Raw genomic sequence first — 27771 nt, forward strand, 5'->3', positions numbered from 1 at the left:
CCATGAATACAATAGCTTTCAGTAAGTTCTTGAGTCTTTCCAGCCAATTATCAAAACTGAGAGTGGTTTCAGGAACTCCCTGAATTGCAAGTGGTGTCAGAAGTGAGAGTAGGTCAGGCAAGGTGGCCCATTCCTGTAATCCCAGTGCTTTAAGAGGCTGAAGCAGGAATCTCACTTGAGCCCTGGAGTTTGAGACCAGACTGGACAACATAGCAAGGTTGTGTCTCTGGGAAAAAAAAATTAGCAGGGCGTGGTGGTACACACCTGTAGTCCTATCTACTGGGGAGGCTGAGGCAGGAGTTCAAGGCTGCAGTGAGCTATGATTATGCCACTGCACTCAAGCCTGGGTGATAGAATGAGACTTCATCTCTAAGTAGTCTTGTGTGGAGGACTGTTCTTTAAATGGTATAGCTGCCTAAACTCACGAAACAACTGAACAAGCAAATGCAAAGAAGATAAAATAACTTACTTCAGGCCACAAGACTTACAAAAGAAGAAGCCAGTTCAAACCCAGGCCATCTAGCAGCAGAGTCAAACTTGTCCTTAACCACTGGGTGATGTTTGTATAATGTAAATGGCTCTCAGTAACAATGATCTTGTTAAGACTTAGGAGGAGGAGGGGGCATACTTTTGAGGTGGCTTAGCTAAATAAGTGACTGTTCTATTGCTGAATGTATATTAAACTGTAAATGGGACATCTCTCAATGATCCTATTTCTTGATTGAATTTCTTTTTCTCCTTGTGTTATTTTTAGAATCATGTACGTAGTATGGTCATTGTAAGAGTAAAAAACTGGGAAACAACATAAGCAAAAATATAATTTATCTCTCATAGTGTATGGACAGGCCAGGTATTATGAGGCCTGATTGTAGGAAGCCATGTTTTGTGCCACATGATAACATAGCTAAACCTGATTGGATTTGAGGTAGGTAGATCCAGCCAACCCATAAGCTAGCCTGATCCTGGCATGTACATATATGAGTATTACTAATTAGATCTGCCTGGGAACTCTGAATTAAGAAAATCAGATAAAAATGAGACAGATGGTAGTAGAAACTGAAGCATAAATGTCTAAATGGGCCAAATAGTTCAGGAAGGGCTGTTTGAAACCCTAAGATATATGGGAGCAGAAACTATGAGAAAATAGAGGATATCAATCCATAGAAGAGAATGAAGCAGAAACACAGAAGAAATCAGAGGTGCCAAATAATATCCCACTTTGGATATTATTCTTTCTTTGTGAGTCTGATAACATCATTACCCTTCAAAATATTGTTTTAGTTCCTATATATTTCTTAATAATAAATTTGAACTTTAATTTTTTTTTTTTTTTTTTTTTTTTTTTTTTTTTTTTTTTTTTTTTTTTGTGAAACAGTTTCGCTCTGTCACCCAGGCTGGAGTGCAGTGGCGCGATCTCAGCTCACTGCAAGTTCTGCCTCCCAGGTTTACTCCATTCTCCTGCCTCAGCCTCCCAAGTAGCTGGGACTACAGGCACCCACCACCACACCTGGCTAGTTTTTTGTATTTTTAGTAGAGATGGGGTTTCACCGTGTTAGCCATGATGATCTTGATCTCCTGACCTCGTGATCCAACCACCTCGGCCTCCCAAAGTGCTGGATTACAGGTGTGTGTGAGCCATCGTGCCCAGCCTGAACTTTAAAATTTTTATTGACCCTATTTACTCTTTTGCGACTTGCCTGTTTATGTCTTCTGTCCATTTTCTATTAATTTTTTTTCAGTCAAAATGACTATAGGACTATAGAAGAACTATAAACAGGACAAAACAGCCAGTGCTGTGGCTCACACCTGTATTCCCAGCACTTTGGGAGGCTGAGGCAGGTGGATCACTTGAGTCTAGGAGTTTGAGACCAACCTGGCCAACGTAGAGAAACCCTGTCTCTACTAAAAAATACAAAAATTAGCTGGATGTGGTGGCATACACCTGGAATCCCAGCTACTTGGGAGGCTGAGGCAGGAGAATCGCTTCAACCGGGGAGGTAAAGGTTGCAGTGAGCCAAGATCGCACCATTGCACCCCAGCCTGGGCAACAGAGTGAGACTCCATCTTAAAAAAAAAAAAAAAAAAAAGGGACAAAACAAAGTGTTGAGTGGATGAGGTATTAATATAGGTAGGGATATTGTAGGAAAATGAAGTTAGATGGTAAAGGCTAAAATAATTTAGTCATGTTAGAGTTAGAAATAGTAACACAAAAGTCATGATGCTGAATATAAATGTTTTTCCAACCTTAAAGTCACTGTGCAGCAGTGTAACTCCATCTTCTGCCAGTATTTATGTGGAATAATCTGATAATGTGCCTCTGGTGTGGTTTCCAGCACTAGTCTCCACGAAAAGGAACTGGCCCCTTGGAGAGCAGCTCATATCATTTTTGATTTTTTATTTGTTAAGGAAAAGTCAATATGAGCCTGAAACATCTTTTTTTAAAGCAAGAATACTTTCAAAAATGTCTGTGTTAGCACTGAAAGGACAAGGAGGTCAGTTTAAAGGGCCTCCCACTAGCCATGATGTGACAATTTGAGAATCAAAATGAGAATAATAGTAAAAAGTTAACTATAACAACTTGAATCTGTTTTGTCATGAGTTCATAGTGATCTGGAAAGATTAACAAATTAACATAAGGGATATACAAATGTAGCTCTATGACAAAAGCCTGGTGAATATACTAGACTATTTAAATTATAAGTGCATCAGATTCGTCATCAGCAATGATTGCATCCTGGAACAGCCTGTTGTGGGAGAAATGGTGGCTTTGATTGATCTGGCGGTTCCTTCCCAATGGGACATTCACTCTCTCACACTCCAGGGAAGCTGATGGGGAAGTTGGAGCTTTGCACACTCAGAGCAGCCAGTGCACAGCCATAGCAGTCAGTCTCTCCTTGTCAGTCAGCCCCAGCATGGGGACTTCTCCCCAGTCTATCATGATGGCAGCAAAGGCAGGGAACCATCCTTTACAAGTGTAGAAAGTGTGAACCATGGCTAGGGCTGCTCGGGCCAAGAAGCAAGGAAAATGGCCAGTGCCCTTGGTGGAAGTGGGAGGCAGAGCCTATTGGGTTAGGAATGGTGCACAAACTGGGTCCAGAACAAGTGATGAGCAAGAACTGTAAATGCTGTTGAAAGTGGATTATTAAACCAGAGACATTTTATCATGATATTGAACTATGGAGGTCTTGGTAGAAAGTTAGGTCCATTGGGGTAATTTGTATGCTTACATAATAATTTGTATTTTTGTAAAATATTTTTGCATTTATAGTCTCATTTATTCCTCATACCCCTCTAAACTGGGCAGGCAGCAAAGTTGAAGAAATACAGATATTGAAGCCTGAAGGATACAGATATTGAGCCATTTGCTGGCTGAGTCATGTGATGTGTTGCTTAACCTCTCTGAGCCTCATCTACCTCCACTGTAAAATGAGGATACTGATGGTATATCCCTCGAATGGGGGATGGATGTGGAATATGGATGTGTGCAAATCACCTGATATATCACAGGTGTTTATTTAATAATCCCTTCATTTTAGAGATAATAAAAAAGAGAGATGTTAGGTGGCTTCCTCCAGTCACACATAATTGGCAGAAGCCAGATTTTGATTCTAGTCTGATAGACTTATAAAAGATAAGGATAGAAAGGGCCTTAAAGATCACCTGGGCCTAAGGTTTTGAAACTTTTAAGCTTTAAAGAAAACCCTGGAAAACCCTAACATGGGAATCAGAAAGGTGAGTCTAAGTTAGCTGGATTTGGCATCCTCCCCCAACCTGCTGAGTAACCCCTGAAGGAGTTGTGGTATCCTAGAGAGTTCCTTGGAGCACTGTTCGAAAATCTGTAGTCTAGTTTCACCTATGCATTACCAAAGAGGCTGCTGCGTCTCAGAGAGGCGACATTACTTGCCCAAGGCCATATAGCTGTTTCCTGGCAGAAGTTAGACTTAAGCCTTGTTGGCAAGACCCAAGCTCAGTGCTTTCCCCTCTCCATACTACCACCTTTGTGGGACAAAGAACCTGACCCCACGTGAGACAGTGCCATCTGATGACACTAAAGGGTACATTGTTCTCCATCCTGGGAATTGCCTGTTGGTCTTCACCTTCATTTCCTTTCTTCAGTCCTCTAGTGCTCTCCCTTACAGTGTGCACTAAAGTGTGGAGCTGCTTTTCTAGTGAATCTTACCAATTGGGTTTCTATCAGGCTTTGCCTATACAAGGCACTTGCAGAGGGCTGGAAAGGAGGAGGAATGGAAGTCATTCTGCTCCTTGTTCTGGAGCTGTGAATGACTGAGGCTGACTGCAGATTTCAGCAGCATCTGTGTTTCCAGGAGCAGCACCCATGGAAACCACTCTTTGTGTTGTCTTGTGGCAACCTCCTCATATTTTCCCTTTGACATTTGAAGAAATCCTTTGAAAATATCAGCTATTTTCCCAGGCTAAAGAGAACCAAGAGAATATGCTGCACCATCTAATGGTTACCCAACCATAAAGGAGAACTCAGATATATTTTACCCACATCACGTATTCTTTGCTACTTCTCATGTCAGCACCACAGTAGCAGACAGTTCCAACCCAGGTGATGGTGTCCCACAACCTTTGTGTCAATTGAGGTCCTCCCAGAAGAAGAGGATAAAACAGGATTAGAGGAGCAAGCTGTTTATTTGGGGAACACCTGTGAAGGGTAAGGGGGAGGAAGCAGGAGTCAGCAGGGAAAGCCTTAGACTGTGGTGCAGGTCTGAGAGTTGTGAAAGAAGAGGAGAGCCTCAGACCTTCTGAGTAGTTCCAAGACAGTCTTAGCCAAGCCAATGGGTGTGAGTCTCTGAGTAAAGATTGCTCTTTAGGGGAGTGTTGCACTGGGAAGGAATGGTTTTGTTCCAGTACCCCATTGCACTCAGTTGTTGGCTGGGAGCAGCCAGGGAAAGCGTGGTCTTAGGGTGAGTGCTGAGGCATATCTGAGGGTGCAGCAATAGGAGATTACGTGCAGCAGATCCTGTTGAAGGAGCTCTGGATGGAACACCATCATGACTGCCATGAGTGGGTCCATAGCTTCCCTGTGCTTTTCTGCTATGAAGCTTTTTCCAAAGCTGGTGAGGCCTATTGGACTTACACACACACTCAGCCTAGAAGTGCAAGGCCATTCATGCCTCTGGGGGATGGACCTGTGGATGAGTGTGCAGCTTTCCATCTGATACAGATTCCATATGGTGCCTCAGAAGGTCCCCAGTGGGATACAGCCCAGTTGCCCATAGCAGTGATCCTCTCATCAATGCATCTTTTATTGTCATTTCCTCCATTCCTCCATTCCTCCATTTCCCACTACCTCACTCCTGCTTGGGGGGATCACTCTACCTACCCTCACACAAGCCTTCATCCCAGAATCTGATTTTGTGGGCAGATCAGAATGACATGACTGAGAAGCTGAGCATTTGGGTTCTCAGGAAGTCCTCAGAGTGAGAGAACTCTAAGATGGAAATGACACTCCAGGCTATAGGGCTACGATTCCCACCAAGGTGAAACTCGGATGATGCCAGCCTTGTTTTCCTAAGGGAGGCTGGGTTATCCAACACACTCTATTTTAAAGTGCCTCATCTTTTTGAATCACAAGGTGGTTCTCATCTACTTAACAGGGTCTCTGGTCACATGGTGTTCAGCCTCTTGGCCTCATTTTGCTGGCAGCACATCCCAGCCTTTTAAAATCCATGCTACTCCTGGATAATCATCAAACTTCTCAAGATCTGGCACCTGTCCCAAGAGTCTATTCCCTGAGGCTAACCAGTTTGGGGATCACTGTTCTGTCTTCTATGTATGGCAAATAGACTTCCCTGAACACTTCTTTCTGCATTTATATTATAAAAATTATTGTACATCATAGCCACGTGAAATTATGTTACATTGCTTTCATACAAGTTGTCTTCCTCTAGCAATAAACCTTCTTGCTTTATCTTAACGATTGCTATGTTGGAGAAATGTTAGAGAGTGGATTTTCTCCCCTTCTTCCCTTCCACCTTCCCTTAGTTTCACTACTGATATGAAGTGGTCTTTGATGAGATAATAAAGAGCCAGAGAATTTTATTAGCCTCCAAATTTGTAGTTCCTGCTGCTGGTGCCCTGCTCACACTTTCTCAGCCACCTGCACATGCATTCTGTTGCCTGAAGTTTATTTTGGCAACATAAGACATTTTTGTTGATGGCAGGAAGCTCCAGGGAATTAGCCCGTAGGTGTAGCCCTCAATTAATGAATATTCCAGTTCTTTGAGATGTTTATTCTACACCAGCTCCCAGAGTATCCCTATAGGAGGCATTAAGTTCCAGTGGCCCCCATGGGTGACCAGCTTGAGCCCTTCCACATCCCACTTTTCCATGCCTCTAACCGTGTTTCCTGGCCACTTCCTACAGAAAACTTTTTGCACCCAAATCTTTGTCTTGGGATCTGCTTCTGTGAGAATCCAAATTAAGATGTAACTTGCTGGAGTTGTACTCAGAACAGTTGAGTAATCCCATGGGGAAGTGTTTGGAATACACAGAACAAGAACTTCCTCCAGCAACATCATGCTGCCTCTTGAAACAGAGCCAGGACCTTGGGGAGGGAAGAAGAAGAAAAACTGTGGGGCTTGGGAAATCAAGAGATGGAGGAAGGAAGCTGATAGGAAATATACTGATATGGTACTCGTGAACTCCACCTAATGAGAAGTGATGGAGATGTGATAGAAAAGTAAAGTGATTTAATACGCCATGTGCTCAAATCTTCTAACTATAAGAATGATTGCTTCTTTGAAGTGAGTGAACCTCATCCTTCTTTGGGAGGAGACAGGCTTAATGAGGGCTATATAGATCCCTCCGTGTCTATGTTAGCATTGGTTGACGAGGATGGGAACATATTGGATCTTTCTCTTTAATTGGGATTCCAGGGCTCTTTGACTCCAGGCCTTTCCCTTCCTAACAGTTTAGTCTGTAATGCTAACCTAAAACAAGTGTCCAGACCAGGAGGCTCCTATCCCCTAAAATCACTCCCTTGATTCATTGTGAAGGAGAAAGCTTTTGCTTGGTGACCATTGGGAGCTGACAAATCAGCTTCTCTAGTTGGTGCTGCTGGGCTGGATCATGCTGAAAGGTGATCAGTTTTTGAAAAATTTATTTGATCATTAGCAATTTTGATGCTGATATTTATTTTTCTGAATCTTCATCCAAATGGAGATGAGTGTGTGCCAAAGAAGATTTTTGAACAGAATTAAGCAAGAACATTGGATAGAGGTAGAAGTGTTTTCCTCCTGATGGCAGGAAACCCCCAATGGCTCCTTTCTGCAGAATGCATACTTGCCATGTCCATGCCAAACACTTCCTGGGGCAGCCTGTTTCTTCTGTTACTATTTTATATAATGAAGTTTCTCTTTAGGGGGTGTACATTATAGCTAGCTCATAGTTCTGGAATGTCTATAAATAATCATGGATTTTAAAATGATATTCATTCAGGAACCTGCCAAAGGAAACAAAGAGAGGTTCCCTCAAGACATGGAACATGTGCCAGTCTCTGTACCCCTTGGGGAAAACCTCCCACTCATCCCAGTGCAAGTCACACTTACCACTCCCCCCACAGCAGAAGGCCATATTCTGGCCTTGTTAATACTGTACAGTGATAATGTGTGGTGTCTCCATACTATATTGATGTCAAATGAATCAATGCTGCTGGGAATACAGCAATGTGCACAACTGTTGCTTGCAGTATCACACCATCATTACAGCAACATTTTCCTGTTGATGACCATCTAACCCAAACTGACGGGAGTCCTTTAACCTGGTTACCAACAGGATATGGAATGAACACATGCAAGATTCCAACAATGCCAGATAATATAGCACACAGGCTTGGATTATATCATGCAATGCTACGTATTGTTATTGCCCTTTACAGAGATTCACAAAACAACTCCCATGTAAGGGCTGCTGAAAATAGATTTAATGCATTCAAAGCTGCTGCAGGAATCAGCGACATGCACGTCAATTACCCACAGCTTGACGTTTCTGCCTATGTTGCAAAAATGGTGGGATACAGCTGGTGTCATAAAACCTTGATTGGAATACTGTCTGAAAAATTTGGAGGACCTGGACAACCGTTAATGGTTGAAGTTCACTTCATAGCCTGTGAGTCACAGATGACAACAATTGTGGAAATAAATAACTTTCTTAAAGATATTGATTCTATACTCATTTTGATTCTGTGGGTAATTGATGAAAACCCCAAATTCAGAGATGCTTGGAGATCCCTTGAGAAAGTCATGGATCCTGAATAGTTTCCCTTTGTGAAGGCAACTCGTCATCTGGATGCTGTGAAAATCATCGCAACAGCCTTTCCTCGCTTTGCCTCCACAGCACTGTACCTTGCTTCAGAAACAAGCTCCACTGTGAGAAACTACTTCTACGGGAAAGACATTCCAGGAGGAATACTTCAAGCTAAGCTCAAGGATGCATAATGCAGAAAGCTCAGGTGGGCTTGGGCTGGTCAATCAGCATTTACAAATAAGCAATGGGAAATGCTGTAATCGCGTGGAATGACTCATTAAATCATCCATGCAACTCTTGGAGACTAAAGAGAAGAAGTGAGTTACCATCATCTGCAACAGGCAACAGTCTGTAGGAATCCAGAGGACAAAAAAAAAAAAAAAAAAAAAAAAAATTATTAAACAGAAAAAAAAAAAAAAAAAAAAAAAAAAAAAAGATTGTATTCATGCAATAGAATAGAAATGAACAAACTGGTTCATTTGTAGGCTTGTAATCCTTGAGGTACATGATTCTTTGTGAAGCATTAGATTTTCAAGCTGTTCGCTTTTGACAAGCAAAAAGCAGCACTCTAGCACTCTCTGATCTACTTGAATATCTCTGGGAGCTTAGTGGAACCACAGCAGAGGTGGGCATAGGGGTGTTCTAGGGACACCTCTTTGTGAGAAATACTGATTTAAAGGAACAAAGTGAAAATCCAGAGATAACTTTCATTGCAATAACCAGCATCCCAGCTTGGAAAAAAAAAATCTCAAAGCCTACCCCGATCAACAACATCAGCCTCCTGGAGTGAGTCTGAGGACTGCATTTTAAAAATCTCCTTTCCCCATGACTCTAATCTATACTAAATTTTGAGGATCTCAGCTCTAGCTAGGACAGGAAGCCATGAGTGGAGAAGACAAACCTCTCTTTAACTTTCTGATTCAAATATTCTGTTGCATGTGTCTGATTTCTTTTTCTTCTTTTCTAAAAACACACAAAGCAGCCCTGTGGAATTAGAGGATGAAAAAGCCAACAGCTTAAACACGATCAAGGTGTTTCATATGAGAGGTCAGGGAATGTGACTCATATTCAACATGTTGGCAGGCTTATGACCCTAATTCTATTTTTTTTCCTAAAATATGAGTACTTATGGAGTCGAATTCAAAAAGCATGTGTGAGCTTCAGCTGAAGCAGGACATTCAAAAGAAATTTTAAGGCTTGTAGAAGTGTAAAGGGGAAGGAACAACCTGCTTCCAGCTATCCCTGACCTAGGTACACGCTTACTCAGCTCCTCAGTTAGAGCTCCCTACCACAATGGAAGTCATTCACACCTGAGTACAGATTTGTACACAGTATACTTTTATTTTCAATAGCTAAGCTAAGTAGATTTAGGGAGTGCAGGGTCTCTCCTGCATAGGGGAGGGTGTCTCTTTGGACAGCAGGAACGTAGTTTGAGTCTGAAGGGTGAGTGGAAAGGGGTGTTGACTGCATAATTTTGCCTAAGGTCTTACCCGCTCCGTGTGACTTCTGTTTTAGGTTATAGGGAAATTTTATTAGAAAAACTGACCAGAAGATGGAATATTTCTCAGTGACCCATGTGAGGATAAAGAATTTGTTGGAGGAGTATCTACAGCCAAATTTAAGCCCAAATTAGAGGACTTCTAGGACAGGGAATTTAGAATAACTAATTAGCTCATAAATGTGCAAAGTAAACCCACAGCTAAACTCTATCCCTAAGTATTCTATATAGCAAGAGATAGCCAACATTATTAAAATGTTCACTGTGCAGAGAGCTGGACATGCATCCTCGTTCAGTTCTCCCCAAGCCATATGGGGTGGTATCTTAAGTTGGCTTCTCTCCAAAGAAGACCCTGAGCTGAAGGCTCAGATAGTTTATTGGGGGTGTGCTCCCAGGAAGCCTGATAATGGTATGGGGAGGTGATCGAGGGATGGGAGGGAAGCTGATAGAGGTGCATTAGTGTGCAGGGTATTCAGTGGTCACCCAGGGTGTCCACCTCCCAGTCTCCCAGCCCTGATTGGCTGAGAGCTGCTTTTAGAGCATTAGTTCTGTGGCACTTTTGCCCCCTACCCCCACCACCTGCAGTTGAGCTCACTTCTGTGGCCAGAGGACAGCCTCAGGCAGGAAGTCGTGGTCTTTCTGAAGCTGTCCCCTGGCAAACTGCTGTGGGTGAGGCCCGACAGTGTCTGCTACAGGTGAGCATTACTTCCACTTGAAAGATGAGAAAACAGAGACTTCTAGAGGTTAAAGAATTTCCAAGGTCAAACAGATCATCTTGCCCAGATCTGTCAGACTAAGACCCTACTTGATGTTTTTTTCGGTTAGAACATTCTCTAAGAGGAAGTATTAATGGGGTCCAGGGCCCATTGGAACTGCCTCCATCTTCAAAGCAATGCCAATGGCCACCAGAGTAAGGAAGAGCAGACTGTAGCTTTGACAGGCCCTGCTGTAGCCCTGGAACCTCCTCTTGCCTCTGTGACACTGCTGGTGGCAGCAACCATAGACAGGAGCTGTCCCGCAAGAGCCCCTATCTGCCCCACAGAGCCTGGTGCCCATGAGGGTCCTCACTCTGGGGACCCCATACTTGTGGCCCAGGACAAATGTTTCAGTGACTCAAAATACAGCAGCACCTTCTCAATTGTCCCTCTGGGCCCATTCCGCCCTCTTCTAGGTCTGGCCACAGAATGATAGATATTGATAATCTGGAAGAGACCTTATGGCTGCAAAATCAGGTCTGGATGAGGGGGAGGGGGCAGAGAGACAATAAACATGGCAGGCACAGATCTGAGACTAATATACAAGCAGCCAGCCCTGAACTCTCTTCAGCCCTGTCATCACCCACAAAGCCAGGGCTGGCCCCACCCTGCTTCCGCAAACATCTCTACCTGCTCTTTTGGCCACCATCTTCTTGGGTAAGGCAGTCCCAGGTGATCACTTTCATAGCATGATGTCTAAAAGCACATACTTGGGAGCCAGATCCGGGTTCAAGTCCCAGCTCCACAGCATACTAGCTGCTTGGGTAGGTTATCTACCCTCTGTGATAGGGAAACTAGAGTTTCCCACTATGTATGAACACAGACCTTTACAGAATCACTGTCAGGCACTTGCATACAGCAAGTATCCAATAGATACTTGCCATGGTTATATTGTAATTATTGTCACCAAACCATTGGGGGAAGGGAGAAGCTCAGTGTGATTTGTCCAGTTGGTGCTTCTCAAGGATGATATATACCCACCGCTCCCTGAGAATCATATCAACAATTACCAATCAGTGGTTGCTCTATGTGTAGGTACTTTACAATCATCATCTAATCCTTATGATAAACCTGTGAAATGGGTACTGTTGTGCCTGGGGCATAGATGAAAACTCTGGCTCAGAAATGGGAAGTAACTTGCCTGGCATGGCATAGGCAAGGCACGCTGAGCTGCCCTGGCAGCCAGGCTGGTAGGCCCCAACCTGAGCTGAATCACCATACCCTCTGTCCAGAGCCCTGCAGACCTCACAGGGACACTCAGGGTCCTCGGTGTCTCTGAGGGCCTCAGATGTTAACATTGTCTGCCCAGGGCTTTTGCTAATGAGGAAGTAAAGAAACTGCTATTGGTGCACAAAAACTGAAATCCTGATGGCCCAGGTCAGGGAGGGCAGGCAGGGGTGGGGGTGCTATAGAATGAGCTTTCCTTCTGGTCCTTAAAAGCTAATTCCTTTTTGATTTTTCCTTTTCTCCTTTGGGTGTACCCCCCAGGTGGCATGGTCCAGACCAGGCCTTCCCATTGCAGGGTGGTGGGGATGCAAACTCCCTGCCTCCTTAGCTGCTGTGGAAAGCTGGCTGCAGCTGGGAGCCTGTCCTCCTGCATGCTTCACCGCCCTGTGCCTAGGGCTGAAGGTTTTGTTCTTAGCACCCATCTTGACCTGTGGCTGAAGTCACTCTGGAGGAAACTTCTGACCTCCAGAGAAGAGCTGCAGCTCACAAGTCCTGGGCAGATCACAGCACTCTCCATAGGCCTCTGAACATTTTCATCAATTGCAAAGTGAAACAAACCACAGGAAGACTTGGGCAGGTGTTTGGAGGAGGAGCTCAGACAGGTGGGCTGTGGTGGCATTTTCTTTTCCAGGCGCTGCCTGCTTGCTATTTGATTCCCAGGGCTGCACTGCACTCACACAGTGCTTCTCTCATTCCCTTCCCAAGGGTATTTTCTGTGTGACTTAGAATAAGTATTGGGTCGTGTGGATGTTACTATGGCAACCGGTGTTTTAAATAAAAATAGTGTTACACCCCCGGTAGCCTGTCAGTGTGAAATGTGCCTATAGGCAGTGAAAGGCTGTTGGCATCTGCATCCCTTCCATTCCTAGCAGCATCCTCCTAGAACCCCCCAGGCCTAGAGGGCAGAACCCGCCGCTCTGACACAAGGGCTGGGCTCCTGAGTAGCTTAGGGGAGGTGGGTGGCTTGCACAGGTAGGTGTCCCTCAGCTGGCCAGGGGCTCCTGCCTGGTGCTTCCTTCCCTGACTTCTGCCAGCATCAGAGGGAAGCTGCTGTGCTTTAAGTCTTTCTAGACAGAAACTTTAACTGATTAAAGATGGGCTTTGTCTCAGAGTCTACTTCTAGGGGAACACAGACTGAGACAAGGGTTTATGTGCAAGTAATTTGTTTGGGAGGGGATCCAAGGAAGCAGCAGTAGAGAGGAAAAGTGAGACGGGAAAGGAAGGCGGCCAGTACAGGTGCATTTTCAAAAGTGACTGTTGTGGGCAAGTGGAGCTTAGTCCCACTGAGGAACTTGGGAAACCGTGTAAGCACATGGTATTCCCCCAAGGACAAGGGAGTTGGTGCATTTATCTGGTCCTCATCTGTCACTGGATGAGAGCTTCTCCTAGGGGTGATTTACTCTCTGCAGTTCCAGTATGACCTTTGAGCAATCAAAACAAAAATAAAGCCCCACAAAAGTTCTTAGGCGGAGAGTGGGCAGGCAGCAGCCTGTAAGGTTTAAAGGTGAATACCTGCCTAGAGGATATGGGCAGGGTGCCGCATCTCCTGCTGTGGACCTCTTGGATGTCAATGAATATCCCCAGCTATCAGAAGTGCTTTTTGTGTTGGGATGAAGAGCTTAACTTGGAAAGTTAAAGGAACATGAAATGGCCTTTAAATATTTCAATAAATCCTGAGACCCTTGAGGGCCTGATGATGAAACTGGTACTCTCAAGGCTGATTGTCCTCCATCGTGGTGCTGGTGGCAAGTGTGGGAGGGGTTGGGGAGGGCTTATTTTCTTTTGCAGGCAAGAAAAGCAGCTTATTATATCCCAAATAAGTATTTTTGAGAGTGTTTGAATATATCCTTCTTGACTCCTTCTGATACTTGGGAGGATGAAAAAATTTAAGATTAGGCACAATGATACTGAATCCAAGAAACTCAAACTCTTAGGAGAGGAGTAGATGGTGGTTAGGTGGAAATGAATTGGAGATACATTTGAGCTCTTGGCAGGAATTGGAGAAGAGTGGACACTTTTTCTTCTCCCATTAGATTCTGTTGGATGCTGTGGGTAGAGTTAGCCACCTGGCAGGTCCATCCACCTTCTGATGGCAGGTGCCCTGATCTTGCTTTGGATACAAGGTCAGTGGGTCTGTCCATCAGTGGAAGAATAGTTGCTTCTCAGAGCACCCCACCACCTCCTGGTTCAATTAGACACCTTCTCCTTGGAATCTGAGTCCTGAGTGGGATGTTACAAGGACAAAAATTTTACTGGAGCTTATTGCTGTCAACAGTGGTGGTCTGAAAAAAAAAGAGCTTACTAATTCTCAGAGATTGTGAGATCATCAGGTTCTTACCCTTTCAGAGTCTGGTTCTTTAGCTTTTCCTTAAGTTCTCTGAGTATCCCATGGTATTCCAATGCATTCTTATGCCTTTTCTTATCCAATTAACTAGGGTCTCTCTCTTGGTTGCAATGGATGAGCCCTGAATGATCCTGATTCCTTTGGAGGATCCCACCAGGATTAAATATCTAGAGATTGTCAAATGAAACCCGATGAAAACCTGCCTCTGTTGCTGCTACTTTGTGCACTAGGTACAGAAACAAGGGAGGAAGAGAAAGATGTGTTAGCATCCTCTTTCAGTGGACCCAGCTGAGAGAGAAGCAGGAGTGAGAGAGGTTTGCATGGGGGCAGGAGGAGTGGGATGCCTGTGAAAGAAAAAGGCGGGGAAGCAGGATTGGGCAGGAGAACATCAGCCTGCAATATAACCTGATGGTCTCTGCCAGTTCAACATAGAGCTCCTGCACACAGGTTTCCCCTTTGGGAAGCCCTATATTGGATACAAGTGGCCAGGCCCTAGTACTCTACTGTGCTCTGTCTTTAGCTGGGAGCTGCCCGGAAAGAATATGAAGCTGCTCAAAAGCTGAGGCATACCTGAAGGCTTTGCAGCAGGAGGCTGTCAGCTCACTGTGCTCCTTGTGGCTGAACAGCAAGTCCTTCCTGGTAGGGCGATCTGAGCTGCTGCACAGCTCCATGGCTGCCTTCCACTGAGCACACAGTTTTATCTTGACACTGTTTCATCTTGTTCTCAGGCCTCTCACTTATCCTGTGAAGTTGGTGTTATTTCCACTCCCCCAGTTGATGAAATGCAGACTTAGCTAGTTATCCCCTAGGATTTTCCTGCTAGTCAGTGTGAGTGCTGGGATTGGGACCCAGCTATGTCTAACTCCAAGGCTCCTGCTTTGACGTCCTGTGGCAGAGGCCATTGCTTCAATTGCCATCATCCCCATAATAAGGACTTGGGCTCTGCAGCTTCAGGGGCTGCTCATTGCCCCCTGAGCAAAATGCTCTATTTGAGTGGTGTGTGTATATGCACTTGGGTCTATCTTGGGTTAAAAACAGAGCTTTCTTTTTAGCACTGAATAATATTCCATCGTCTGGATGTACCATGGCTTATTTATCTGTTCACCTACTGAAGGACATTTGGTTGTTTCCAAGTTTTAGCCATTAAGAATAAAGCTACTATAATATAAACATCAATCTGCAGCTTTTTGTGTGGACATACATTTTCAACTCCCTTGGGTAAAATACCAACAAGTGTTTTGCTGGGTCATATGAAAAGAATGTATTTAATTTTGTAAGAAACTGCCAAAACATCTTCCAAAGTGACTGTCTCATTTTGCATTCCCACCAGCAGTGAATGAGAGTTCCTGTTGCTCCAATCCTCACCACCATTTGGTGTTGTCAGTGTTCTGGACTTGGATTATTCTAACAGGGGTGTAGTGGTATCTCATTGTTGTTTTAATGTGCGTTTCCCTCATGACATAGGATGTGGGGCATCTTTCCCTATGCTTATTTGCCACTTGTATATATTCTTTGGTGAGGTATCTGTTCAGGTCTTTGGCTCATTTTTAAACTGGGTTGTTTATTGTTGAGTTTCGGGAGTTCTTCATATATTTCGCATAACAGTCCTTTATCAGAGATGTCTTTTGCAGTATTTCCTCCCAGTCCGTGGCTTGTCATTTCATTCACTTTGCGGTGTCTTTCACAGAGGAGAACATTTTAATTTTAGTAAAGTCTAGCTTACCAATTATTTACATTTTTTTGAGACAAAGTCTCGCTCTGTTACCCAGGCTGGAGGGCAGTAGCGCAATTGCAGCTGACTGCAACCTCTGCCTCCCGGGTTCAAGCAAGTCTCCTGTGTCAGTCTCCCCAGTAGCTGGGACTACAGGCACACGCCACCATGCCCAGCTACTTTTTGTATTTTTAGTAGAGACGGGGTTTCACCATATTGGTCAGGCTGGTCTCAAACTCCTGACCTCAGGTGATCCACCCACCTTGGCCTCCCAAAGTGCTAGGATTATAGGCATGAGCCACCACGCCTGGCCCAACGTACCATTTTTTTTTTTTTTTTTTTTTGAGACAGAGTGTCGCTCTGTCGCCCAGGCTGGAGTGCAGTGGCACAATCTTGGCTCACTGCAAGCTCCGCCTCCCAGGTTCACACCATTCTCCTGCCTCAGCCTCCAGAGTAGCTGGGACTACAGGCACCTGTCACCACATTTGGTTAATTTTTTCTATTTTTTAGTGGAGATGGGGTTTCACCGTGTTAGCCAGGATGGTCTTGATCTCCCGATCTTGTAATCCGCCCGCCTCGGCCTCCCAAAGTGCTAGGATTAGAGGTGTGAGCCACTGCGCCTGGCCCCAGCTTACCAATTCTTTCTTTCAAGGATCATGACTCTGGTGTCGTATCTAAAAAGTCATTGCAAAACCTAAGGTCATTTAGAGCTCTCAACCCACAGAAAACGTGGAAGGACCTTAAATGCATATTACTAAGTTAAAGAAGCCAATCTGAAAAGGCTACATATTGTATAATTCCAACTATGTGACATTCTGGAAAATGCAAAACGAAGTAAAAAGATGAGTGGTTGCCAGGGGTTAGGAGAAAGAGAGAGATGAATAGGTGGAGCACAGACAATATTTAGGGCAGTGAAACGATTCTGTATGATACTATAGTGGAAGACACATGTCATTATATGTTTGTCAAAATCTATAGAATATACAACATCAAAAGTAAAAAGATCAGTGGTTGCCAGGCATTAGGGGAAAGGGAGAGATGAATAGGTGGAGTGCAGAGAATAGTTAGGGCAGTGAAACTATTCTGTATGATACTATAGTGGAAGACACATGTCATTAAGTTTGTCAAAACCTATAGAATATACAACATCAAGAGTGAACCCTAATGTGAACTATGGACTTTTATGTGATAATGATGTGCTAAGGTAGGCTCATCAGTTATAACCAATGTACCACTCTGGTGGGGGATGCTGATAACGGGAGACTGTGCAGGTATGGGGGAGGGAGTTCATAGGAATCTGTACCTTCCACTCAGTTTTGCTCTAAAAATATAGTCTATTAAAACAACTCCTTCCACAGCTTTTTCACATGCTTTAGTTTGGGTTCCCTCAAAGCCAGATACTGTGGCAAGTAGTTTACCTGAGAGGACATTCCAGGAAGTGGTCCTGGAATGAGTTTGTGGGGGAGGGAGGTGTAAGAGAGGAGAGGAATATGAGCCAATAAAGGGCACCAATGAACCACATGGGCAACTGGAGTTCCATCCTGCTGGAGACCATCTGAGGAGCTGTGCAGAATGTTGGGACAATTCTGACTTCCATTCCTCACTGGTGGAACACAGCCTCATGGGCGTTGGTTCCCAGGCACTTAGCACCTGTGGCCTGTATGTAGGCTGAACGGCTCCCAGGGCACTAGCAAGAGCATCAGGTATATATAGCTGGGGAGGGGTGGCATGGATGCAGTCAGCATGCAGGGAGATGTCCATCACAATCCTGGGTGGGGCGTTCACAGCATCTGCCACATGCATATTCAAGGATTATGGAAAGAATCTGACTCCAGTTTTAGGGTATCCGACACTTGTGGCTTGGGATTCAGGAAAAGTAGCAGTGATTGCTACACCTGTTGGGGCACTGTATGTGCTTCTACAGTTGCCATAATACCACAGACTGGTTGGCTAAAACAACAGGAAGATATTTCTCACAGTTCTGGAGTCTAGAAATCCAAGATCAATGTAGCTTGGACTGTTTGGTTTCTCCGGAGACCTCTCTTTCTGGGTTGTAGAAGGCCACCTCCTCACTGAGTCCTCACATGATCTTTCCTCTGGTGGTAACTCACCTTTTTGGAGTCTCTTCCTCTTAGGAGAATAGCAGTCTTATTGGGTTAGGGCCCCACCCTTATGACCTAATTTCACCTCAGTGATCTCCTTAAAGGCCACATCTCCAATTACATTGGGGGTTAGAGCTTCAATACATAAATGTCAGGGGGACACGATTCAGTCCCTAACAGATATGATGGCTGACAACAGGACCTGGTTCTGGGCCCTATTTCCTCTTTTTACTGATCCCAGGAACAGTTAAGTGAGAAGCTTAGGATCACACAACTTGAGTTGAAATACGATGCTGAGTCATAAGCAAATCTGTCCATCCAGGGACTGCCAGACCAGGGACTGGGACTGCACACACCCACGGTCTACAAGGCATCATGCCCCTGAGTCTGACCTTGTCCATCTCCTTGAGAACCCCAGAGGGGCCTGGCCTTCCATCTTGCCGCCTGGGTTCCAGGGTTGGCCATGCTGTATGTCCTGCACAAGTACTTCCCTTTGTTCTCTCATCTGGGAAACAAGAGGGCCGGGCTAGGTTACCACTCCTGTTCCCCAGTCTTTTTTTTAAAGTGTTGGTAAAAATTTTAGGAGGTGGAAATGGGCAATCTCATTTCTTGGGATCGTACATTGGAACAGTTCATCTAGAAAGGCAATTTCGTGGGAAGTTTCAAAAGCTCTGAAGATGTGCACATCCACAAATACTCCAAGATATTCCTAGACAGGGAACACCTGGGTCAAAGATTAAGCTACAAGGAGAATCACTAGTTTTGGTTTCTCACATTTTATTTTTATAAACATGCCCAACACCAAGAGACCAAATAAACAAATTATGTGCCTTATTCAATGGAACACAAATACATAAAATGTAATTCTGTAGAGAACATTTAATGATTTGGAAAGATTTTTCACAATGCCAAGTGCAAAGGCTGATTTCAAAGCAACCCGTATTGTGGTTCCACCCATGTTAAAAAAAAATACAAAGATCTAGAAAGCTAATAAACCAGGAATAACAGTTGTCACTTCTGAGTAATGGGCTTGTTGAAGATTTAAAATCTTTATTTTCTAAAGTAACAATGTATATGCATTGCTTTTGTAATAAGAAAATCCACAAAAACACTGTTATGTTAAAAAATAATTTACCTAGTTTTGGCAAATGCTGCAGGGTGGGGAACTCTACAGTGATGACTGACCTGTTCTTCCCTCGCTGCTTGTGTTTCCACTCTCTATAGCTGAATGCTCACCTTTCCAGCTTCCCTGACTGCTGGGGTAGCCAATTGATAGGAGTTCTGCCTAGTGAGATGTAAGTGGAAGTCTGCTGGGTGGACATGGAAGTTTCTGGGAAAGCTAATGCCTCCTAAAAGGTGGGGATACTTCTGGCCCCTCTACCTCTCCTTTCTTCCTTTTGGAATGTGGAAGTGATGACTTGAACAGCAGTAGTCCTCTTGTGACCACGAGGTGATAAGGGTGGTGCAGCAGAAGGGTAGTCTAAGCTTTTGATGACACCTTAAGTCAATGCATCAACCCTGGAATCCCTACCTCCAGGCTGCTTGTCATGGGTGAGAATTCTGACACAACAGTTCTGGCTAGCTCAGGTTTGAAGGCTTTTGGCTGCAAGGAAGACTTAAGCTCTCTCCCCTAGGTCCTGGATCATTCCTATCGTTCCACACTGCCTCCATGGATAGAAACAGTGCCTTATCAAGGCACTCTGTCCCTAAGCTGGTGCTGCCCTCTTTTTGGCATTCGTATCTGGATTTATTTGGTGGCTCCTAGAGGAGAGGAGCACTGCCCGTCTTTTGTAGCACAGGAATGTGTTAAGCAGCCCTTGTGTCCAACAGAGCAGGACCTTGTATGAGACAGCCAGTCAGCTGTCTCTCAAAACACTATGTGCTGGGCATTGTGCCATGTGCTGGGGAAGGCAAAAAGCAAAATGGACTCATACCTTGTCCTTCTGAAGCTTATCACTTGGTAGAAAACAAGAATATGGAAAAGTCAGTTAATCCTTTGCATCGTCATTAGTGTGCAGTGTTTTGTAGAACAGGGTGCCATGCAAGTGTGTCCTGGAGGGGCCTGGCCTGGGGCTCAGGGAAGGCAGCCTAGAAGCTCTTTTCTGTCTCTAGGCTCAGCAAGATGTATCCCAAATTCCTAGGCTTGTCTGTGACAGCCTCTGCATCACAATGCCAAATGGAAAGCATTTTTCCTTTTGTCAGAGCCCTTGCCTGTGGGCTTTATCGTCCATATATGCAGAATGAGGGAACTGGACTCTACAAACTTCCAGCTTCCCAGAGCTCAAATGCCACATGAAAGCAGCTGGGAGAGGCCACCACAGGAATGGTGCAAACACAGGCTGGCAAGGCAAAGTGGGGGCTGTTTGCTTCCCAGCCTTGGCAGAGATGGGTCCCACATTTGTTCAGAGGAAGAGAGGTCTCTGCAGGGAACAGAGTATGCAGAAGCCTTAGGAGTAGGCCTGTGTGAGCAGCAGCAGGAAGGCCAGTGGGAGTGGGGCACAGAGATGGATCCTGTGTGGCAGTGAGCAGTGGAGGTCAAAGCCCTAGGATCCAGCCTGTGTTTCAAAAGGATTTCAGGTCAGCCCTTGCCCATTCTGTTTGCTCTCAGAGTGAAAAAAAATCAAGAGGTCAATGGTGGGGAGATCTGGTAATCCATGCAGCAAATTGCATTGATGGATGTGGTCTCAGACCTTGCCTGTACTAAGGTAACCTGAGCAATGAAGCATTTATTTTTATTTTGTTTTAAAGTATTTTTAAATGTGTCTGACTTTTGTAATCATAAAAAAATTCAAATTGTAAAAAATGGCAAGTGGTTATCCCTAAGGATAAGATTATCAGGGACTTTCACATTCTATGCTGTATGTCAGCAATTTTTAAATTTTTGGTCCTTGAACAGTGTTATTTTCTATCATTCCATGCCTCTAAACATTAATGGGTATTCCTCTAGGCAATGTACAAGAAGAAACAGGCAACGACAGAAGAGTATTCACTCAGTTTCATGGTCACAAAGTCAAATTACACACACACACACCACACACACACACACACACACACAGACACACACCCCCTGCTTCTTCCAGTCCAGTCAGGCCTGAGGAAACAACCTTGGAGGTTCACTGCAGGAGGGCAATAACTCTTTTTTCTTCCTTCACTTCCAGTTCTCTCTTCCCTCAGTCTCTAGTGCTTCAAGCTTGAAGGCAGGTAGAAAACTTCTGAAGGCAGTCACACCTACGTTGCCTGTTGGCGGGTGGTCGGGAGAGCTGTCGAGGAAGGAGGATGAAGTCCCTTTGGGCAGGGTTAGCAGCGCACATCTTGGGAGTCTGACAACCAGCTCACCAGCTGTGAGACCGTGAGCAAGTTTCTTGACCTTTCTGAGTCTGTACCTCACCTGAAAAATAGGAATGACACTGCTTCCATTCCCAGGGCTGCTCTGTGCCGCAATGAGACGACACAGGCCAAGTGCCTGGCACACAGTGCCAGTGGGTTAATGGGGTCACTGTCTTTGTTCCAGAGCCCAAAGACCTCTGGCTCTGGAAACAGGGCCAGGCTGTGTGGTCTAGGACAGGTTCCTTTGCTTCCACTTCTCCAACTGTGAGATGGAGCTTCAGTGGGACAAGGCAGGGGGCGGACATTTCTGCTGCAGGTGTCCCTCACAGCTCTTCTTCACTTCAGTGGGCTCCACCTTGATGCCACTCATCTGAGACTGTGACTGATGGACTGCTGGCAGGCGCCTAGCCCTGGGCTCTGCGGCACCCAAACCTGCTGTGCCAGAAAGTGAGGATTCCTGGAGCTGAGGCTGCTCCCAAGTTTCATCTTCTGTTGGGCCTCAGCCTCAGGTCTCATTTTGGCTCCTGTGCCACCCCCTGGAACTAGGGAGTGATGCAAAGTCTCCGGAACTGAACCAGGATGTCAGGCAGCTGGACAATGTTAGGGATGAGGTTTTACTGCTTTTGCTCTATTTTTTCTATCAAAATTCTGCTATGCCTTTTAAAATAGCGATTTCAAACTCATTGGTCTGTGTGTGAGGTTTCTTCTGAGTTTTAAGAAGACAAAGGGAATGGTGAAATGAATTTTTTTGCCCCTCCCCTTAAAAATCCATAAAAGTTAACACGAAGGTGAAATTTTTTGACTTCAGCTCTGTCCTTGAGACCCGTAAACTTTTCCTGAAATTTCAGCAGAGTGATGTGCAGTTTTCCCGGGGAGGGTACCCAAAGCTTTCCTGATAGTCTCACTGCAGTTGGTGTGATGGAGTACATAGGAACACTTGCCTTGTAGCAATGACACTCAAAGTATTATATTTTCTTCACGACAGAAGCCACTTGCCTGAAGCCAGTACCTACCAAGAGACAGATGCTTGGGGTTGAAAAGGCTTTTGGCTATGGCTTTCACGAGGAATGCATAAAAGACCACCTATGAAGTCTAAGGTAAAAGGTGATAATTACTAGTAAAACAAGGAAATCTACCCCTGCCACTAGCAAAAAACCAGAAGGCCGCCTTGAGAAAAAAGTATGACAAATTTTGTCAAGTTGAAACGATATGACTGCCCAGTGTGTTTGGTCTTTATGGCACTATCATTTAAGGTCAGAGTTTCTCCAAGTTGACTGCCAATCAAATGGCTTTTCACTGCTCAGACAGAAACAGGTTCTCTAAGCTGGGCACAGCTGACTTTTATGATCTCCACTTGTTCATTAGAGAGGTAGAAAATCAAAAGCAAGGGCAACTGTGGGTTTGGGAGCATTGCCGAGCTCAAATCTCTGCTCCAGCAAGTAATGTCTCTCATCCCTGAGGTACAGGCTGGCTCCTAAATCTCTCTGGCTTTAGTTCCTCTCCTTAAATGGGGTTGTTGTGGGCTCAGATTAAATAAATGGAAAGCCTTTAAAAGGTAACTGTGCCATATACTGTGTTAAGAATTTAATAAATAAAAATCTAAGACTTTATATTGGTAGAAAATAACTTTTACCTTCCAACTTCCCTGTTATGAAGAAGAGGATGTTCTGGGCATGTGTGTGCAGGTGAAAATGGGAGTCAGGTTATCACTGCCCAGCATCCCTAGGAATTTACTTTAACAATTCACAAAAGTTTTAAGAGAATCATTATTCAACATGCATTAGTAAACCCCCTAAACTTGCCACATTTCTGCAAATGGTAGGCACAGACGCTCTACTATTGTGGCCTTCTAACCTGTGATACTCGAGGGGTTTTCTCCCCCTTCTTTTACTTTATTTTGGTAATTCTCAAACTTGAGTGCACTGGCCTTACCCCAGAGCTGCTAACACAGCAGGGGTGGGTGCAGCTGGAGGATATGCATGTCTAATGAGTTCCCAGGAGATGCTGGTGCCGCTGCTGCTCCAGGGAGCACACTTTGAGAACCACTGCTCCATTTGCTATATAAATACATTCGGGGAACTCCTTTCCCAAACTCTGCTTTTCCCAGAAGAGCTGACTGGGGTCAGCAGATGGTTACCAGCTTAAGACAAGGTGGCAGGTATAAAAGTGTGTGGCGAGCTCCCTACATCGCCAGGGCTTTTGGTTGTCTACAACTGGCCTCCAGAGAGAGTCTTATAATTTGGAATGTGGCTAGCTGCAAAGGTAGGATCCCAAGGAAGTTATAATACAGAGATTCTAAAGTCAGAGCTTCAAATGATCACAAAATCAAGGTTTTAGAAAAGGGGGAATGGATACTCTGTTTTTTTTTCTGACCAGGTGGCATTAAGTCAGCCTAAGTGGAAGGTCTGAAATGTTCAGGAGGGGAGAGGCTGTTCTCAATGAGGTGAATACACTTTGGAAAAGAAGCCACAACGTGAACGGAGGTCTGTGGCTCAGGGGTGGCGCTCTGGCTGGATCTAAGCATGCGGGGGAGACAGCCCAAGGTTGTGCTCCCCTAGGCTAGCCTTGAGGAAACGGTTCTGGACAGGGGTAGGGTGAGGTAGGTGGGGAGCACAATTTGCCTTTGTGGTCTCGACCTCTGAAGGTCACTGTGCAAACTTCAAATGAATTCAGCAGCTCAATACCAAAATTAAGTAGAGCATCCTCTGGATCTTAAATGGTTCTCTCATTCTCTCTCTGGACTTGACCCCATTTTGTATTTTATTAGGATTTTAATCAGGTTCCATTATGAAGTGCTTTAAACAAGGTTAGAATCTACGAATGCACAAAGGGAGAGAACACTGCCTGGTCTACCTGGTTTAAGAAACTAGAGTGGAAGCCTCTGAGAATGGAGAAGGCTTTTTTGCTCAGTCCCTGGGAGCAGCCCTGGACTTCCATCATCAGCTTTGTCCCCTTCACGTTGGCTCCTCAGCAGCAGGAGGCAGTGGCTCAACACATGGACTCTGAGGCCAGAGTGCTTGGGTTTAAACAGTAGTGACACCAATCACCAACAATATGGATGGTGTGGTCTTGGTACTTACCTGATAGGGTGGTTACATGACCTGCCTGCTTATAAGGAGGAAATGGAGGCACCAAGTACATGGCTAAATGTACATGGAGGGCTCAGGGCAGTGCCGGGCAGTTTCTACTCTGTAATTGCCTGCTACTATTAATAATGATGCCACTGAAAGGAAACAAAGACCCAGGGCTTCAACAAATGGCAAGAATGTCTGACCTTGAAGGACACTGGGCTTGGGCTGTGCTCATCCATTCATTGAACAGATTTATTCAGTGTCTATTTAGTGCCAGACACTGAACTAGGCTGGAGGGTACAGCAGTGAATGAAGCTGAATAACCCTGCCCTCAAGGAGCTTATGGCCAGTGGGAAAGACATAGATTCAGCAAAGATTCCCATTCATGAATGAGTAATGACAAAATGAGATGAATGCTCTGAAGGGATGGAATTCAGCTTGCTGAGTGCACAGAAGAGCTGTTACCTGACCTGGCTGCCTGGGTAGTGGGAGTTAGCTCTGTCCAAAACCTGGAGGACGGTCAGGCATCAATGACGGGAGTTTGGAGGCAGCTGGGAGCTTTCTAGATAGGGCTGAGCTGAATGAAGGCCCTGCGGCAGGGGCCAGAGGGATCGTATGGAAAGGGAGGAGGGGTGAGGAGGGGAGTGGATGTCATTCACAGGTCCCACTGAAGTTAGCGTGAGGATAACCCATTAAGCAGTTACAAGGCCAGGAATGGGATGCATTTGCATGATTTAGGAGTGCATTTTGAAAAGATCATTCTGGTTATAATGTGTGGCAGAGACAAGGCTGAAATGGAAGCTGGAGAGGTTGTGGGGAGACCCAAAAGCGGGTGGAAGTGGTTTTGAAGCTTCCCCTCTAGTGCCTGTAACAGAGTTCCTGCCCAGCTTGCTGTCCCCACTGGAGATTTTTTTTTTTTTTTTTTTTTGAGACCGGGTCTTGCTCTGTTACCCAAGCTGGAGTACAGTGGCACAATCTCTGCTCACTGCAGCCTCAAACTCCTGGGCTCAAAAGGTCCTCCCACCTCAGCTGCCTGAGTAGCTGATGCAACTACAGGTGTGTGCCACCACACCCCCGTCTAATTTTTAAAAACATTTTTTGTAGAGATTAGTCTTGCTATGTTTCCCGAGTTGGCCACTGGAGATTCTGATGGAGCAGGTGCATGGTGGCCCTTGGGATCCTGCTTTTCCAACATGCTGAAGCTGCCGCCCATGGACCACACCGTGAGTGGCTCTGGCTTGGACTCCGTTGGTGGTAGGCGAGTTGGTAACTGGATGAAGGAGACGGCAAGAAGCCCTTTCTGAAAACTGGGACTATTTTGCTTTGAAGATATTTGTCCCTAAACATACTTTAGTACAAATTTCAGAGATGCCGTTAACGATATAGGGATGGGGTGAGGGATAGAACTTTATAGAAGTAGACTCACCTTCCGGAATTCTAAGGTGATATAGATGCAGGTGGCTCTGGTTAACTCGGGCTCTATGTAACCTGGGTGCTATGCAAGGTTTGCATGGTGCTTGTTTTTATCCATCTCTCTGGTTTTCAGAGCAGCAAGATCCCTATACAAACAGACTATAGACTGGGCCTGAGTTAATCAGAGTGGCTCTGGATCTTTGTCCTATAAAAAGCTAGAGAGAGGAACATCCTCCTTTTTATTAGTGTTTTGGAAAGGACACTAGCCAACCCAGCCACTCTATCTTGAAAACTCTTGCTTGGGCTCTGAAAAATGGTGATGTCACATATAAGATTTAAGTTAGGCACGAAATACTACTCCAACTCTAGAGACCTCCATTAGTTTTCCAGCTCTGCTGGGTCCATGACTGTAAGGACCTGGGGAAAGGAAGCCCATCTGTCAGCACAGGTAATGAATGGCAGGTATTACCTTTGATGGAGTGTCTGGCAGATCAGTGCCCTAGGAACAATCTGGTGCTTGGTTCTTATCCAGCACTCAGGTCACTGGGACATGCGCTGATGGAGAGCTGTGGAACTCTCCCCAGCCAAGAAAGGTGTTTGCTCTCCAGGGACCCTGGGATCATCTAGGAAGTAGATGCGTTACCTGTATATGTGGCTACAAAGAGCCTTCCTCTCTCCAGGAGGCCACTGTTCTATTACTAGGTCCTCCCTTTCCTCTACTTTGCCCTATTCAAAGCTACCATCACCAAGTATCAAAACAAGGGTCCCAGCTCCGCACCTAGGAGGAAATGTTCAGCTGAGTGGCGCTTAACCCTCCTGATGGCCCATAACTTCATTTTCACAGTGGGAAGCCTGGTCGCATCATTTTCTCTGTAGGAAGCTAATGTTACTAGGAGTGAGTGTCTTTTTCTTTAAAAGTAGAGCATTTGTATTGGGGGATAAACAGCAGCCTCAGGAGGCCAGTGTCTGCCGGGGAGCTGCAGCAGCCAGCCCAGAACTGCCTGGGTTCTGGAGCTGACGGTCCTCTGCGGTGGGTGTGGCTGCCTCGCCAGAGGGCGCCCTTGCGGGTTCTGGAGCCGGAATGCTGCCTGTAGTGTGGTGCGGCCCTGGTGTTGTGAAGTAGCCGTTCTCTGATTGGCAACGGCCTGATTCACAACACCAGCTGCCCCACCACACCATGCTGGGGAGGTCTCTGGGGCAGGCCGATGGGCGCAGAGATGCCTCTGTGCTGCTGCTGGAGGAGGAGGTGGAGAGAGGACAGAGAACAGCCAGAAGTGAGAACCAGGAAGCAAGCATAAACCAACATTTTACTGCCCTCCCCAGCCCCACCTGAAAGACTTTTTTTGTTGTGCCTTTTGTGAACTTCCCCATCCCATAGGGCTCATGGGTGGGTATCCATGGCTCCAAGGAGTCCTGGGTCCTGAACACAAACTTACCTGTGCATTGGTATTTTTCTGGGAAAACATAGCTCTACACAGCTTGAGTATGTCCCAATGATGGACCTTCATAGTATTTGATGATCACTGCACCTCCCAGAACAAAGTTTTTTCCCCACCAATGCTTTTCTGGGAGAAATGCAAGGAATCCCATTATTGTGCTGCCAAACAAACCAGACAAGGTTCTTACCGCATATTCTGAGTAGTTTCTTTCCCTCGGCTGTCCCTCACCTCTCGATTTGTATGCCGTCCAGGGTCCCCAAACCTCCAAGGCCACGCTTGGAGTAGCACCCATGTCTACTGAGGATGATCAGGGTCAAAATGGAACCCTTCAAGGATGCACAGCAATCTCCCTGACTCAGTCCTCTACAGAGTGGGGAACACATTCCAAATAAAAAATAAGGGTGACTACCGAGAATTTGAGGCAGTCATACAAACCAACCAAAGCTGAGACCAGCTGAAAAGAAATCAGGTAGCCAACACGGAAATACTTAACCATCACGGCGCCTCCTTTCCATCAGCCTGTGACCCGCCGGGGTGCTTCCTCCCCTGGCTTCAGCTGGTCCAGGATCCTGAATGTCTGTACTAGGGAGACCCAGTAGTAAGATCACTT

At 45.4% G+C, this 27771-nt stretch overlaps 1 long non-coding RNA gene across 1 annotated transcript; it reads right to left on the reverse strand.

The window, feature by feature from the left end:
* Positions 1–18772: 18772 nt before the first annotated feature.
* On the reverse strand, positions 18773–26810 carry LOC111555583. Its single transcript, XR_002735566.1, has 2 exons — positions 25736–26810; positions 18773–22247 (listed from the first exon to the last, which is right to left on the reverse strand). It is a non-coding gene; the product is annotated as an uncharacterized LOC111555583 (long non-coding RNA).
* Between the last annotated feature and the right edge of the window lie 961 nt (positions 26811–27771).

The sequence above is a fragment of the Piliocolobus tephrosceles genome, chromosome 2 (genome assembly GCF_002776525.5).
Source record: "Piliocolobus tephrosceles isolate RC106 chromosome 2, ASM277652v3, whole genome shotgun sequence".
Classification (NCBI taxonomy): Eukaryota; Metazoa; Chordata; class Mammalia; order Primates; family Cercopithecidae; genus Piliocolobus; species Piliocolobus tephrosceles.